This window comes from Corvus hawaiiensis, chromosome Z, assembly GCF_020740725.1.
Source record: "Corvus hawaiiensis isolate bCorHaw1 chromosome Z, bCorHaw1.pri.cur, whole genome shotgun sequence".
Lineage (NCBI taxonomy): Eukaryota > Metazoa > Chordata > Aves > Passeriformes > Corvidae > Corvus > Corvus hawaiiensis.
In genome coordinates, this window is record NC_063255.1 from 10713393 (window position 1) to 10730231 (window position 16839).

General features: G+C 37.7%; 1 protein-coding gene across 1 annotated transcript in view; it reads right to left on the bottom strand.

Moving 5' to 3' along the window:
* GHR (growth hormone receptor) overlaps nucleotides 1-12526 on the bottom strand; it is a 154297-nt gene extending 141771 nt beyond the window's left edge. The window contains exon 1 of the mRNA XM_048291206.1: nucleotides 12392-12526. The gene's annotated coding sequence lies outside the window, so the exon portion shown is untranslated. The remainder of the gene's footprint in view (nucleotides 1-12391) is intronic.
* Nucleotides 12527-16839: the final 4313 nt, after the last annotated feature.

Consider the following 16839-nt stretch of genomic DNA (forward strand, 5'->3'; position numbering starts at 1 on the left):
TTCTTAGCAATCCACATTTCTTCCCCTTAGAACATAATAACATCTAGATTTCCCATTTTTCTTTGTCATGGTTCTCATAATCTCTAACTCTCCCACTTTCATGCAGCCTCATAATTCCCCGGAATGTCTATATCCATCTCTTTGGGTTCAGGGTTCTTGGTACTCCTAGGTTGAATTTTACCACAGGCTTTCTGCCCCACAAGAAAGACACAGCACTGCAAGAGCATAAGCTTCTCCTTCGTTAGTGATAACAGGCAGAGAGCCTTTTTTGTTAGTCTCACATACAAATCTAAAGCTGTCTGTTACAGCAACTAAAAGTTAGTGCAAAAGAAGTCAATGAAAAGTCATACAAGTGAGATTTGAAATGCCCTTACACATGTCCACATTCAGTGACTTATGTCGCCTTTTAGTGATGCTTCTGAGGATACTTCAGTGGAAGTCAGATGCTACAAAAGCATGTAGAGACAAATTATTTATTTCCACAAGATTGCTGTAAAGCAAAAGCTCCCTTCCCTTAACTTGAGCTAAAGTTATGCTGGGGAATTTTCATAGCATCTGTCAATACTGTTGAGGGGAGATGGATAAACAACCCTCCGTAATAATGTTAATAGCAAGGACTTAATCTGAAATGAAGAGAAGAACAGTTGTTCTTCTGATGCTGTCCTTTGCACACTCTCTGAATCAAATTAAACATGCTCACTACATTTGCTATTCATTTTAATCAATTTCAATCCCAACCAGCAATATTACGGCCCCTATATTGTTTCTTTATTTCAGAACTTCATTTTCCCCATATATTACTGTTTCTGTTTGGTTGGATATTCAAGTATGGCATGTTTTCCTTTAACCACATCCATAGTAGAGGATCAAAGTATGTAAATGGTGATTAAGTGAGCCAGGGAAACTTGTACAGTTGTGGTACAAAACATTGCCATAAAAAGCTATGAAGGTGTACTACAAAATGACTACTTAGCCCTTTCATTAGAAAGAAACCAGTCTTCCTGAAAGATTAATTCATCTTAATTTAGTAGGCATTATGCAGGTACTTCAAAACACCTCTGAGATTTTCATGTATATTTGATTAACTGGTTTCCAGCCTGAAAGATAAGATCCAAATCCCACCAGTCATAAAACCTTTATACTGATTTCAGTGGGTTTGGATACAGACACAAATCCACACAGCCAGGAAAGCAGTTACAAATGCAGGGGAAAGTACTACAATGACAAATACAGCTCAGACTGACTCTACATGCTGCCACTGCACAGATCTTCTCTGAGAAGAAACTGTGCAAAATCTGTGCAGTGAGAGTTTCTAAAAGTGTAAAGAAATAGTTCAGCAAGCATGGAAGGTGTTGAACTCGACTTCAGGTCTTGTTATGGAAGATAAATTGGAAGCTTGTGGCTGGCTAGGAAGTAGGAATCATAAACTAAATGTGTTCATTAACACTTGCAAGAAGCCAATACAAGTCCTACCAGTTCCTTCGGAAAGCTTAAGAAACTGTGTTTTAAGATTCTTTCTCAGAAACCTGAGAAATAAGGCATAAAAATGTGAGGAGTACCTGTACCAGTCAAAGTGATTTGAACAAACATAACTTTAGTAAGAGGATAAAGAAACACAATAAAACAATAAACCAGTCAGAGATTAAAAAATAATCTACAAAACAAGCTATGTCAATATTACTAACCTTCTCACATGTCCATTGCAGCAGTCCAAATGTAGACTAACATCCTTATCCAAGATAAGAAGTATCTGAAATCGTCAGTCTCTGCAGTATGTGGACTTCTAGGGCATGTATTGCTGGGTAAAAGGCAGCTTTAGTTATTTGTGCTGCTGCTCTTCAACTCCACCACCACTCTTGCTGCCTTCCTACCCACATCTATCATCATTGCCAGAGAACTCTCCCAGCTGCTGTTGGTCTTCAGCCTGTGAGCTCTTCTGGCCCTTCCAGAAGACTACTGCAGTGCTTTGCTCTTACAAGAAGTATAAATTTACCCTTCAAAAATGGACAGTATTGGCCCTGATTTTTACTTGTCTCAAAATCTTTCACCCTCCCATTGCTGGCTGCAGCCACTGTCACAGCAGCATTTGTCTATAGGAATATTTGTCAAAGATTTAATTTCTGGAAGTTTCCAGACATGACTTGCAGTCCTGAAGTCACTTCAACATAATTTATTTTTTTTCTCTAATAGAACTATTCTAAGTTATTCCGCATCTTGCACATAAATGATGTCTGGTTGAGCTGTTCACTTCCCCTCTTTCTCAATAGGCGCCAAGAGAGGACTCTTCTCTCAGACAGGTTCCTGCCCACAATGAGTACTTTGGTAGCTACAAAGTATTTCTACTTCTGTTTACTTTGAACTGAAGAGCACCTCCAGTAATGGGAACAGTAAGCTGAAATTTCCTTTCAACACTGCTTGGTTTTTTCTAGTAAATCTCAGAATTCAGAGGAATTATTTCTGAAGTAATTTTCTGGGTAAGAGAATATGAGGGAATAGTGTGATTTGAACCCCATTCTGTTAAACACATACACCATCTACTTTCAATTACTTTGGTCAATTGATAACTATCACCTAAATTCAAGAGTCTAAATTCTCTATAGCAGCAGGAATCGAGGCACCTTTGAATGGTGATTCTTAGCATGTAAACTAGACACATAAATTCAGAATATGCAACCACACCTTCTATAATCTACAGATCAAAGAGAAACGTCTGCAGGAGTGCTCTGCATGAAGGATGGGTAGCTCAGAGAGAATATGGTTCAAAGCACCACCAGTGTCTCTACTAGGAAATAAATACTCTTTATTTAACAAGTTTTGGCCTCATCTGCCTTGCACAGAGCAACTGCAATGTACTTCTGTGCTATCCCTGGTGCTTTGGATGAATGTTCTGCCTCCAGCATAGCACAACACAGTGCAAATGCAAAACCCAATATGCATTCAGGGCAGCACCTCCTTCTAGAAGCCAGAAAGTGCTGAGACTTGGGTACGATAAATAGGAACATAGACTGAGTCTTCAGAGGAAAAAACATGCAGTAGATAATGTTCTCTGCAGGGACCAGCCCTGTCCCTTGGGATCAGCATTGGTCTCCCAGCTTCTGGCTTGTTGCTGGACTCAACACTGTGCTAAAGCCCAGCCAGGTCCAGGTGTTCCCATGGGTTTGCACTGAACCTAACAAGCTTCTGGGACTCTGAGATCTGTGGGTGGGGTGTATTTGTACTCCCCAGCAGCCCTGGTCTTCAATATGAGATCAGAAGGCACCTGACCTGGATGGGCTTGCTGGAAACCAGGTTGCATATGCCAGGGTGTTTTTTTCTTGTGTTTTGCTGCAGGACAGGGGTGACACTGGTCCCAGATGTAAACTGGTGTGAGAATGGTGCTTGTGCCAAACTTTAGCAGTCCTTCCATAATTCACATAAATAATCTGCTATCCAGATAACTGATATTTGACTGTTGTAAGAAATACAGATTCTGGAAGTTTCTGGTCTAACAGACAAAAACCAAACCATGAGTGTAGACAGAATATTAATTTTTTTAAAAAATTGCTTATGTAAAAACAAAAGGAAAAACCCGGAAAGAAAACCTTAAAATTCTACCATTATCAAAGGTGAAAAATTAAAAGGATTATTTAATGAATCTTCAAATAAAAGAGGATGTGAAACAAAATTCTGACAGACCTGTTCTGTGAAGAAATATTTTCTTTCTAATCAAATGTTTATAATCTTTTATAAACAAGTGCATTTTTTATGGGAGTGGTATGTACCACAACCTAGATGCAATCATGATTCCTCCAATGAAAATGAAAATATTTTTACTCTTCACATTAGTTTAATGCAGAAAAAAACCCCTTAAATAAAGTATGTTTGTTGACCTCTGCTTGCCTAGTAAGTAAATAGATATTAATCACAGCAGCTCTCTTAAGTTTTCTGAATGTCTTTTGGTGTTACACATGAGAAGACTGACATATTGACATTTATAGGGCACATACATAAAGAATTCAACTTGACTGGCACACCTTGTCCCTTGGAAGGAATTGCACTACTATTTTCCCATGAAGCTTGTGTATATATAAAGGAAAGAACTGCATGCATTATTTCAAGGGATGAGGTTAACAATAGAAATTCAAACAGATAGCTATAAACTTAGGAAAGTGATGATTAGTACAGACCGTTGTGCACATTGATTCCAGACTGCAGATTTGTGGACTTTAATTTTATACTAGGTAAACAACCACACTGGACCACTAATGATATGCTGCCTGCTTTCCGGGTCCCCAGCCCAAGACAGCCACAGTCTGCATTTCGTAGATGCTGACAAGTCAGTGCAGCTGAAGGCAGCAGATGCCATGAGTGACTGGTGGCCATTGGACAAGTTCCCGGCATCTCCAGCGAATAACACAGGTAACGAAACAGTTTAGTGGCTGCCTCTGTAAATTCTGGGGCAAATATTTATGAAGTTTACAAAGTACTGTATCTGGGAGCTGAGATGGCCAACTCGTTTGTGTTTGTAGGCTGCTCTGATCCTATGGTAACAAGCATAAAGGGAATAACTCATTTAATTGTGGACACAAGGTTCAGATTACATACAGTAAGCAAGATAAAATCAGACAATGAGTGAGAGGAATCAAAACAAATATTGGGACATTATGTCACCTACTCAGCACTTTGCATTTACAACACAGAAGTACCTTCTTTGGGGGACTAAGGAAAAGTTCCAAGCGGCTTCCTCTGAGCATCGAAATGACTTTTTTAGCTGAATAACAACAGTGCTTGTGTTTTGCCAAACCACATTCTGTATCACTATAATCCACTGGATGACATAAAGGTTAAACAGACTTCATTTTGGCATTTCTGCTGTTTCTTGATTTTAAAATTCAGAGTAAGTAACAATACTATAAAGACACTAACAAGTTATACCCTACCATACAATCTCTTATCCAAAATGCTGCACAGTTAACACTATCTGCCTAATTAATGTACCTTTACCTAATATAGCCATTTCATTAATTGTTAATTATATTGTTATGTAATTAATAAACAGCATGTAATACATATAATATGCAATCTTAATATATTGAACATTTTAATGTTATTTTCGTTTTTATAGAAAGACATTTATGTCATTTATAGTTATAACTGAATATAAAGTATTATTTAGTATGTTGCTCTTTCCTTAAAAACCACTTTCCAACTGGTATACACACTTGACAGCACTGGAGACATTTATGTTTGATTAACTTTACTGTTCTGTTTACACCAATGATTATTTGAGGGCACTAAAGGGATCTTAATTTAAAGACAGGAAAAGCATCCAGAGAACTATTAAGGATAAAAAATTACTTGTGACAAAATCAAAAGTTTGCCCTCTGAGATTCAAAAATTGCACAGAATTGGATGCAACTAGCAAGAGAAAAGTAATAGTGTTACAGAGACTAAAGAGTACACAGTCCAAGCCTATTGGACTATCTCCAGTCCATTCAGATGAAAAGCTGATATACCAAAATCAGCTCATCTTGTCTACATGACTGTACTGCTTCAGTGAGAGTATATGGCACTGAGCTGGGGGACAAAGTAGGTTTTTATTCTGAACAAAACTAGGTGAAGATCCTAAAACAGTGGGCAATTTACCACTGAAAGGTTCTTTGGAAAATGTTCCCCATACACACATTCACAGCATGTGCATGCCTATTTTCAGCTATTTGACCTAGAACAGCCTCAGCCTTGCCGGTATTCAGAGGCTGCCTGTCCAGGCCCTTCCTTGCTCTCTAACCTCCTCTTTGAACACTATCTATATAACTCTCCATTACATCTCATGAAAGATTCAACTGACAAGGCTTTCAAAAGAAGGTCTATTCAAATTAATAGTTCTTAACATATGTGTTTCATACTAACATATGTCAGTTTCATACTATAATCCAGTAGTGCCCATTTATACTTAAACTTCACATACTGCCCAATCTTTGCAATCCTTATGATGAAGCTGAATTCTGGTTTTGTAATGTCCAGACAAGATTGTATATGAATATTTAGTAACTATGTGCCTATAACCACACAAAATATTTGTCCCTGGTGAAACCAGAAGAGGGAATTCTAAGATAGCTAAATTTTTTTTAAAAGTACTTCAGCTTCAAAGACTATATTTAAAACTTTTTCCCAATTATCCAAGGTTCCGAAGAAAAGTTAGCCTATGCATGCCAAATATACTGCTGTCATAATTATTAAAGTAACATTATTGATCATGTTGTATGTTAAAAAATATTCATTGGTCTTTTTTTCCCCTAGGATGCATAACAGAAAGACTTGTACTTCTTTTCCAGAAATCATTTTGAGACAACTTCAGAGTCGGCAAGCTGGCATATAAGTGGCACCAAACTGCACCGTTCAGATGACTGGGATTTTTGACATATGAGCACATTTTTTCTTGCAAGAGTTTGCAAATGCTTGAGTGGTACTTGTATTAATGTAATAAAAGAAGTGCAAGACCAACCGAGGCATGAGTATTTCTTTGCTATTGCGCTCTCTTCAATTGCAGCCATAACTATTGTCATAACAATTCTCAAGGCAGTGGAACAAATGCAGCACCAATTAAAAGAGGAATCCTAAAGGGTTCTTGCAGTCAATACAGATGATTGCCATAGTGTGTTATTTAAACTCACATTTGTCAATCCTTTGGCGTTACATCTGCTACATGGCAAAACACTCGTATTCTGACAAATTAGTCTTTTTACATGGTGTTTGAAAAAGGAACTTTTCAGGCTGATAGCAGGACAAAAGATTTGGTGTACTGCTAATCAAGGGTATCACTAGGATTTTATGGATAAATTACAGCGCACCTCTTGGCACCTCCTTCTCTATCATTTTGAGAATATTGCAGAAAACTCTTCTTGTCTAGGAGGTTAAATGACCAGAAGCAATAAAACAAGTCATAGAGAAACAAATGAGGGTTGCTACCACTATCTTCTCTGCATAACCCACACTGTGCATAGCATGGCTTTGTGAGTAAACATTTGGTGTAAGAAATACTACAGACATCAGTAAAGTAATTTTTTTTTCACAAATAAGTATTTATAAACCAGGATGATTTGCATACAACATTTAAAGACAGAATTTGTCATAAGGTGTGGTGTGGTGACTTGGTGACCATTTTGGTGATAGATGTGTTTCATTCTCTTGCCATGTGTGCCTTGGTCAGTGCTGTGCAATGCATGTAAGGGCCTGACTCCTCACAGGAGAAGCAGGAGAGCTGGGCTGCCTGAAGGACAATTACTGCTGCCACTGAGAGTAAGCAAAAGATATTGCTTTCCTCCTGGCTTGAAATTTCTCAGTAGAGAAAATTTAAAAGTCAAACTGTGGTTAACACTGTGATAGTACTCACTAGAAACAAATATAAGGCAGAATAAAGCCTAGGGCTTAGGTTTCTGCCTAAGGCATTCATGCCTACAGAGTCCCCCAGTTCACAGGCACTCTTTTGGCAGCCAGGGAAGAAATAAAGATGCCGGCTTTGGGTGAAAGAGTTCATTTGCCCAAGGAGGCAGAGGTTTCATGGAGAGTTGATCAGAACAATCCATCACTGCTATGAAATACTAACTTAGCTTTTTTTTTTTTTCCCCAAGTACCTAATGTATTGTCTGGACAAGTTTTGAAGCTGTCCTACACTCTCACAGAATGCAAAAAGCTTCAGATTGCATACTTGATATTTCCAAAAATCTTAAAAATTAATATTTGTGTTTCTGTAACATGTATGTTCATACCTGTATATGTTAGAATAAGTCCAAAGAAACTTTCAAAGTTATTTTAAGTGGCATGATTTTCTTTTAGTGTGCATATTTGCTTGAAATATTCATGTTATTTTGTGCCATATATTGCATACAGAGAAGAGGTATTCTGGATCCTCTTTTTCTTTTTCTTTCTTTTTCTTTTTGTTTGTCTTTCTGGTTTTTTGTGTTTTGTTTTGTTTTGTTTTGTTTTGCTTTGTTTTGTTTTGTTTTGTGTAACTCCTCTCAGCTCTGCTGCCACATTGGAGCCAGTTACTCCAATTATCTGAGATTACAAGATTAAATTTTGCATATTCATAGTCTTGGGAAGAAGGGGAGTTCATCAGGAGGATGACAAATGTTGCTTGTTATGAGAAGAGGTAACATTTAACCTGGTGACAGCATCATGCACAAATACAAAGGAACTAAGCCATAGTTCAGAGTGAAAGCTCCAGTTGCAGCTGGACACATTTTTGAATTAGACAAAATAAGCAAGAAAATCAATGTTTTGAAGATTAAGCATGGGTTAGTATAACATTATTTCCTGAATATTCAGGCAAATTTAAAGTATTATTTCCTCTAAAATTAGGAAATGGTAACATATTTAAATTAGGTTGACTAACACATATTATTTCTATGCAAAGCTAACCAACAAGGTACTGTAGGTGCCTCTGTCTAGCCTGAAAATGAACTTAAAAAATGAAACTTGCAATTAAACCCCTTTCATTTTTGCATTCTTCATCTTTGTAATATCCTGCCACAGTTGCATTCTTTTCCTGATCACTGCCAGCAGTAAGAAATGTTCTTGTCCAGAAATGGCATGGACATCTATTTCTCTCTTCAATCTGTTCCATTATTTTCTCTGATTCTCCTATTACTTTCTTCCGGCATTATTTCTTATCTTCTGATTCATTGCAGATAGAGTCACAGACTTTGAGATCCTTGGGGTCCAGCTCATCAGTGTTTTTTCTCAGTGTTTTGTTCTTAGCAATGCAATACATGGCTAGCTTATATTAGCAGAAGACAGAACTCCACAGACATCAACAGCTACATAGCGCAGAAAAACATTGACAGCAGGAATTTTTTCTGGCATTGCATGTGGAGGGAGAGAAAGAAGAAAATGACATAAGATACTGAAATACCACAGATGAGATTTAGGCAGAAAAATGGCTTAGTAATCAGTGACTATTTCTTCCACATTGAAAGCTGAAATACAGTGTTTCTCTACTACCTTCCTATTCCAAAATGGAAGCAAATGTTCAATTTTAGTTTAGAATCAAGAGTTCGTTCTTTGCTAAATTTGTTGCGACCTGTCTGTCTCGTTGCATTTCATTGCATATATTCATTTTTAAATTATATCTCCATTTTAAAATTTAGCAAGTAAAATAGGATTAAAGAGCTTAACAAGCACTTAAAAGAAGGCTAAGCACTGTGGCCTTTCCATTTGACTGGTACTCCTTTTTCAGAAGTAGTGACTTTGAATAGCAAAAATAACAGAGGATATTGAGTAAAAAAATAGTTAATATGGCAAATAGGAAACTCCTGATTTTTCCACTAGTTGCTTATGTGACTTTGGATCAATCACTGACTCACTGTGCACCCCTTCCTTTGCTTGTAACACAGGCTCTGTAGGGCAGGGACTGCTTTCTGCTCCATGGTTTTATAGCTGCAATGCTTCTCTGCCGCATTGGATGCAGGTGGTCACTAAGGATGGACCTTACAGTTTGGGGTGTATGAGTTTTCTGAGACCAAGTACCACAGAGCAGTCAGAATCAATGATTTACTGGATACCGCCTTTTCTAACTTGCTAAGATAACTGAAGAAGCACAGACAAGGACATCCAATGCATTAGCTATTTTAGTGAGAGATAAAATAATGTCACCACTTAGTGACAAATGCCATATAATCTTGCTGAACATTACAAGTGTACTTCTAATAGTCTTGCATTATGTAGGCTTGTAGTTAAGATAAATTGAGATTTACAATTTAATAAGAATTACTTTGCTCTGGAAAAATTAACTTATTATTTCTGTTATGAGGCAATAACCAAACCAAACATAGGTGTTTAAGCTCTCATTCTAGCCACTAAATACCTGATTATTGCTTCACAAAGTAACCTGAATATCATAATCTGATACAACTACCTTGTTGTTCAAGTAGTTAGTAAGCTCTGGGCAAATTCTCAGTATCAGTTCCAAACCTCAGATAAAGAAAATTATGTGGCAATGTAGGGATTCATAGCTGAGTCTCTCAGATTCTGGCATACTCAAAGCATATTCCATTTGCTAAGATTTGTGACAAGATTTTCAGGCCATGTGCCTAGAGCCTGGGGAAATGCAGACTAAGGGTTTTCAGGAATTCCTTTAGGAGATGTATGGATGCAGTGCTGGGTCTACAGAAGCTGCACAGATTTGTTTTCACCAGTCTAGCCTCACTGCAGGCAAGAGTATAAATAAGGTCAACATACACCACTGAAGTCAGAAATAACTGGAGTAGAGTTTATGGAGTTTTCAAAGGATTTTGTGATTACAAAACCATTACAGTGATTCTGCATAATTTTTAGTATACTTGTGTAATGTGTAAAATCTCCCAAAGAGTTCACTTCTATTTTTATAGCAAATACAAAACAAAAATATTTGATAGTATAATGAGAGAAATCATAAAAAGAGCTAAAGTTAGTACTCTGATAGAATGTAGCTCTTCAGGAATGAGGAATGCCAAATATTTCAGACTTTTTGACTATTCTAAAAATTAACAATATTGTGGTAAAGTAATTTAAACTACATGCCACCAAAACCAGTTCCAATTTCTGCATAGAGCGTCAGTTGATTATAAATATAGATAAATAATTATGATGTTTTAACAGTAAATTAACCAAATATAGATTTGAAATATTAACTAAAATGAGATTATTTCAATACACAGTTTTGATTAGGAAAAGACACATGGAAGAAATTTTGAAATTACTGCAAATGAAATATATAATTTCAACATGACTAAACCAAGATTTTCTTTAAAAAATTTGAAATGACATATGTTTACAAGCTGATACAAAATTTTTAAACATAAGAAAAACCCCACAGAATGTTTTATAAAAAGGGCTAAGTACACAGGAGATAAAACAAAATTATTGAGTTTGTGGATGCAGATTTTGAAACATTTGGTGTTGATCCAAAATTAAATATTTGTGTGTTATTTTGTAAGGAATCAGAAAATCTTTTATAATCCTACCTGAGTAAAATCTCCCTTCTCCCATTCTACATCTCAAAAATTTCTCTCTTACAACATGGAAACAAACCCCAATAGATTACATAAGTCAAAATCTAAGAGTCAAAGTAATCCATTGTCAAGATGGGAAACTTTAGGTCTGAAAAGACTGAAAAGACACACTTGAAATATTAGATTGAACAGACACACCACAAGACCTTCATGAAGCCCAGGTACTCTGCTTTCAGTGTACAGGGAAACTATATCTTCTGTATACTTCATATGAACTGTAAATACTCTTATCAATGTTTAAAAATATCTGGATATGCAGCAGAGGAATCAGGGTTTTACAAAGGGCAGTAGGTCTGAGCCAAGGAAATTGTAGTATTCCCAAACATACCTAATGTTTCAACTCCGAGCATTCCTGGAAGAATTGGATTTACCTTATGGCTAGTGTGCCACATCTGTGAAGCCCCACTGAGGGCTTTAGCATAGGCCGTGAGATCCCAAGTGGGTTCTGTATTAGCTCAAGATTAGTTAAATCTTGGAACTAACATTGACAGGATCTCCAGAAACTGATTTAGAGAAAACAATTTTAAGATTATGTGATTAGCAGGTAAATTGTTACATTTATTTCCTCAAATCATCACACCATCTATTTAACCACTGTTGCCTCTGTGTAAAGTGGAATGCAATTATGACATAACTAAGAGATTGCTTGGGCTGTTTACCCAGCAGAAAAATGTTATTTCAAATGGTATACATCTCATTTAGTTTTCTTCTCAAAGTTATGCCACACATCACATTTATATTTTCATTTTTTGTTGATGATTCTACAATAAACTGTTATGCACAAACATAAAACTGAAATTATTTTCCCAAAAGAAAACTTACAGTGAAAAAAGAGGAAAAAGAAATTGTAAAAATTAAATGTCAAATTTCTAGGCATATCACAAAATTGTCATGAAAAAAATGGAACTTAAAGGCCTGTTTTTTCAGCTTCTTGTTTTGTTCTGAAAACAGAAAGTATATTTTAATCTGTAGAAATCCTGTGTGTTTCCTAGATTTGTTAAAACTTCCTCCCCCAACCACATTTTCTCTTCTCTCCATCCTCAGTGCAGATGAGAAGGAAAAAGAGCATGTGAGAAGAGACAGACAGATACAGGCGGTCACTACCTGAGTGCCAGCCTCAGCCCAATCAGCAGTTCAGACTGGACACGGTGGCTTAGCTGGATAAACTGCAGGAACAGAGCCCCTCCTGTCTCACTGTACAAGCCCTTGAGACAAGGCGGAAAGGTTTCTGACAGGTCCTTTGCTTTAGAAATGCCGGGTTCAGATTTCCCATGCTTTCTCCTGCAGCCTCTAATGATGACCATCTGGATTAGGTGGTGTTTTGGTCACCTGAGGCCCTATAGAAACCCCCGTGCTCCTACCTGGACTGAGCAGCACTGTGCCAGGCCAACAGCGTGTCTCCTGCGTGTCTGTCCTGCTCCCCCGCTGGCCTGGTGGCTGGGAGCCGGCTCCGTTCAGAGCCTGCACAGCAGTGCTGGAGTACTGCTGGACCTAAAATAAAAGTCTTCAAAGGGTAAAGTATGGGTTTGTGGTGTGTTTACATGAGTTCAAGGGTTCCTGACCAAAGCTGGTCTGCACCTGCCCAGCCAGAGCAGGGGTGAGAGAGATATGCCATATCTGCATCCACCTATGTCAACATGTCCCCTGCATGGCCTTGGAGCATGGATTGCTCACACAGTGTGACACAAAGCAATTATTGCATCTAAGGCCCTTTCTTTGCTTGCTTCTATTTTGTTATGAAGACTTAGAAAAATAAGTTATTTCTCTCCCAGGATTTATGAATTACATCATCTTTGCAGTCTGTGCTTGAATACTCTCTGAATGACATCAGGGTTTTATCTCTTGTAAGCAGAGAGTCTATGCAAAGAGGCTGGCCCAGAGGCCCATTACAAAAAGCATTATTTGGGAAGGGATCTCAGTAGGGAGAAACTTAGTTTTGTTAGTTTTGCAGGCCAGACAAAGACTTTAGTGGCCCGTTGAAATAGAAATGTCACCTTGCCAAGTTTAACACCCCTGAAAAATCTATGCTAACCGTTGGGTAATGAAGTAAATTGCTTCTTTGAACTCACATGGATCAGATCTTCCATTCCAGGGATACCTAGTAGCTTCATGGTTAATGTACATCAGTTGTTCATGATGCTATCTTCATATATATGCTATCTTTATCCCTTTCATCTGTTTTGTTGCTTTGAAACTAAATATGTCTTTTTTGGGACCTAAACTCTTCTGATGGACCTAAATGCTGGTTAACTGATTGGAAAAGTAATTTTGAAGTAAATGGTACACATTTATATGAAGCACTTGTTCTGACAAGGGAAGGCTCATTCTTTGATCGAAGTCCAATCATTTTGTACCTGTGCTCCTCTATCACAAAAAATTGATATTTTGAAAGCACTAATATTGTGTACCTCCCTAATGCTTGGATCAGAAAGGAAAAAGAAAACCTGAAGTGATGTTATGCAGATGCAGTGTATATTGGGCATGAAAATTTCTTGAAAGTATTTTCTCGAGTTCTGACCATGCAGGTTCAGGTAACTCAAACCTCCATGAAACCACACCTGTGAGTGGCAGAGGAGAATTTGATCCTGATCCAAGTTGTTGTCAGAACAGTGTTAATTCACACCCAGTATTTTGTCTTTTGGGTAATGAATACAGAATCATAAGATTATAAAAATATTAAAACAGGATATCAAAGTATTAGTAGTAATCTCTAATATTCCCTCCTCCTTGTCTTTTTCTGGTTTTATTATTTGATTAAAGTTTTTCCCCTCTAGTTGGTGAAATTTAAAAAATTTACCTGGCTTCCAAAATGGCTTGAACTTTAAGAGAGAAGGGGTTTGGACATATCCTAGATGATATATTTTGAACATGGGGAAAAAACCTTCCACTTTTTTCTTCCTTCAGGTGTTGCTTTACACATACACACATTCAACACTGTGGGTCCATCCCAACACTGTTACTTGAGAGAGATCTCAGGAGCTGAAAGACAGCCTTCCTTATAGGACAGATAATCTTCCTTTACAACAAAGAGAAGTATTTTGCAGTGGGTTTTGGTTTTGTTTTAATGAGCACTGTCACAGCTGAGCTATATGCAGTATATTTTAAAACAAAACAAAATGACCCAGTGATTCATGTTCTCAACCTAGAGCAGCAAGGTTCTTGTAACATCTACATTTTTTCAGAGAAAAACTTGAAGCACAAACATTCATTGAAAATATTCTCCACTGATGCAATATTACTTCATTTAAGCATGGCCTCCACTGAACATTACTGGGTTGTTGCTAAGAAACAGTGATACATGACACCAAATTATATTACTGACATTGAATTTTTACTCCTTTTCATGTTATAGCTTGCTTGAAAACAGCTGCAATTATACCTTAAATGGAAGGAAAGCTACCAGCCTCTATTCAGTGCCTTTTGTATTTTAGTTACAGGCTGAAGTCCTTATCTTTTTACTATATGTCTGTAACAGTCCTACAGTATTTCAGTTAAAAGGTATAATACCAACATTATTGATGGTCTGCATCTGCATCTCCTACACAGTCATCTCAACAATAAAACAAATGTTCTCTTTGATTTTCACCCAATATATGCCCAATTGCAGGAAGCTTGGTCTTAGGGTTTCTCTATTTTCCATGTTAATGTGACAATCCATTTTGACCTGCAGGTAATAAAATAAAAAACATTCAAACTCATAGCTAATGTTTACAGGGTACTTCACCTTCGCTTGTTTGGATCTATGCAATTGACCAGTTGAAAGCTGAAAATGAATGGATGTTTTTCAATATGTATTTAAAACCCCTGTTCTTTTGTATAGCATATTGATAATTTTCTTCTTAAAGAGCCACTCATCCAATAGTTGATGTATAGCAAGTACACACAGCTTGTGCTGTGTGCATGTCTTCATTTATACAAACATAGCACAGCTGTTTGATTATTTTTTTAATATAAAAACAGAGCCCGGAACACCTGTACCTGAAACTGGGATCTCAGCACAGCCAGCATTACAAAAATATGCAAGTGGAGAGGGGAGTTCTTCCTGTAGGGGTTAAACCTCAGAGAGTCAAAATGGACAAATGCTAAGACAAGCAGTGCTAGAGTCATAAAGATTTTACAAAAGGACTAATAATCTAAACCACGTTTGCATGTATAACCTTTAAGTAGCTTGCCCATCATTTCCGTTCCAGGGCTGGTGCAGGTCCATCTATCTGAGATGTGGAAAAGCATCTTCAGTCATGGGCTTGGTAAACTGATGAAGAAGGCTTTAAACTATAGTTGCCAGGGGAGGGGAGCCTCAATCCATTCCAATCCTACCAATTTCCATTCTGATACCTGGATCAACAGGAGAAGCCCAGAGCCTGGAGAAGGATCACAGGTCAGCAGGAGAGCAGCACAAAGGAATTCCAGCCACTCCAGACAGTAAGCTGGCTTCATCGAGGCCAGCTTCTATGGGAATGCACTCAGCATGGGGAATAAACAAGAGTGAGAGACAGCTCACGTCTACAGGGCTATGAACTTATCAGCTTCATGGAGATGTGGTGGAATATCTCCTATGACTGGAGTGTTGGAATGGATGGATACAGACTCTTTAGGAAGGACAGGGAAGACAAGGAGGACGTGTCACCCTCCATGTCAGTGACCAGCAGGAGGGCATTGGATCTCTGCCTGGGGACGGGTGAGGAGCTGACCTATGTCATACAGTAATTACTAAAACATATGAAGGGTCACATCACTCAATTGGAAAAAAAATAAGTAATTTGCAGAACAGAAAAACCACAGAAACATGTACAGAAGTAAAGATCAAAATAAATCAGTGCAGTACATGGAACTACATGTTTGTTGGCCAAAAATAAGGAAAAATACAGGATGGTTGGCGTCTGAAGAAACATGCAAGAAGTTCAGAGGACTATCTCACATTTCAGGAAAGTGGTCAGAATGTTCCACCTTTTGCCTTTTTCCTGTGAAAGGAAAGTGGATGATCAGGATAAAAACTACCAGTAGAATAATAAAAGAAGGAGTCTTTCTATAAACATGCCTGAAGAAAGGTTGTGGAAGCTGTAACAGAAAAAAGGAAAACTCACTTTACGGTGACGAGCCGAACCTTCCTTAAAAGTACAGCTAAACAACAAAGAGGAGAAAAAGAACAATAAAGGCTGAAAATCTACACTTTTTCAGCCTCATGAATACCAAAGAGAAGAGTTCCAGGATATCTTCTGAAGACTAGGGAAACCCCCAGTAGAGAAGACAATAAAACTGAAGGAATTTAACTCCTTCACCACGGCTTCTGGGAAATTCTCTATAAGTTTGACTGTAGGAGCAGCTAACTCACTGTGTTCGCAACCATAAAGCAATAAACCCAGAATATGTGAATGAAATAAAAGAGTGGGTTATTGTAACAGCCAAATACCAGATTATCAGATCACATACCATGCTATCATTCACTTTTTAGACAGTAAGATATTATATCACTCTATTTTCAATTTGATGATCCTTATCTCCTCTTTCTTGAATTCTTGTTTCCCTTCCTTCGTCTGCTTCCTATTGCAAAGATTTCTGCATACCACCATGGTTCCCATCTCCCATTTCTTTGTCCGAGTGCTGAAAGGCAGCACAAACTTTTTAGGCTTTGTCATAGCCTGAAATATGCCCTGTGTTCCCCTCAGCTGTATATCTTGCTACTGAGAATATACGTATCTTCTGGTTTGCAACATCATCACTGGGTCCATGTGTGCCTTCTGGCAAGGAATTGCTTGTACTGTGATTGCCAGCTGCACAGTGGGGAGGTAAGAGACTTCTGAAGTTTATT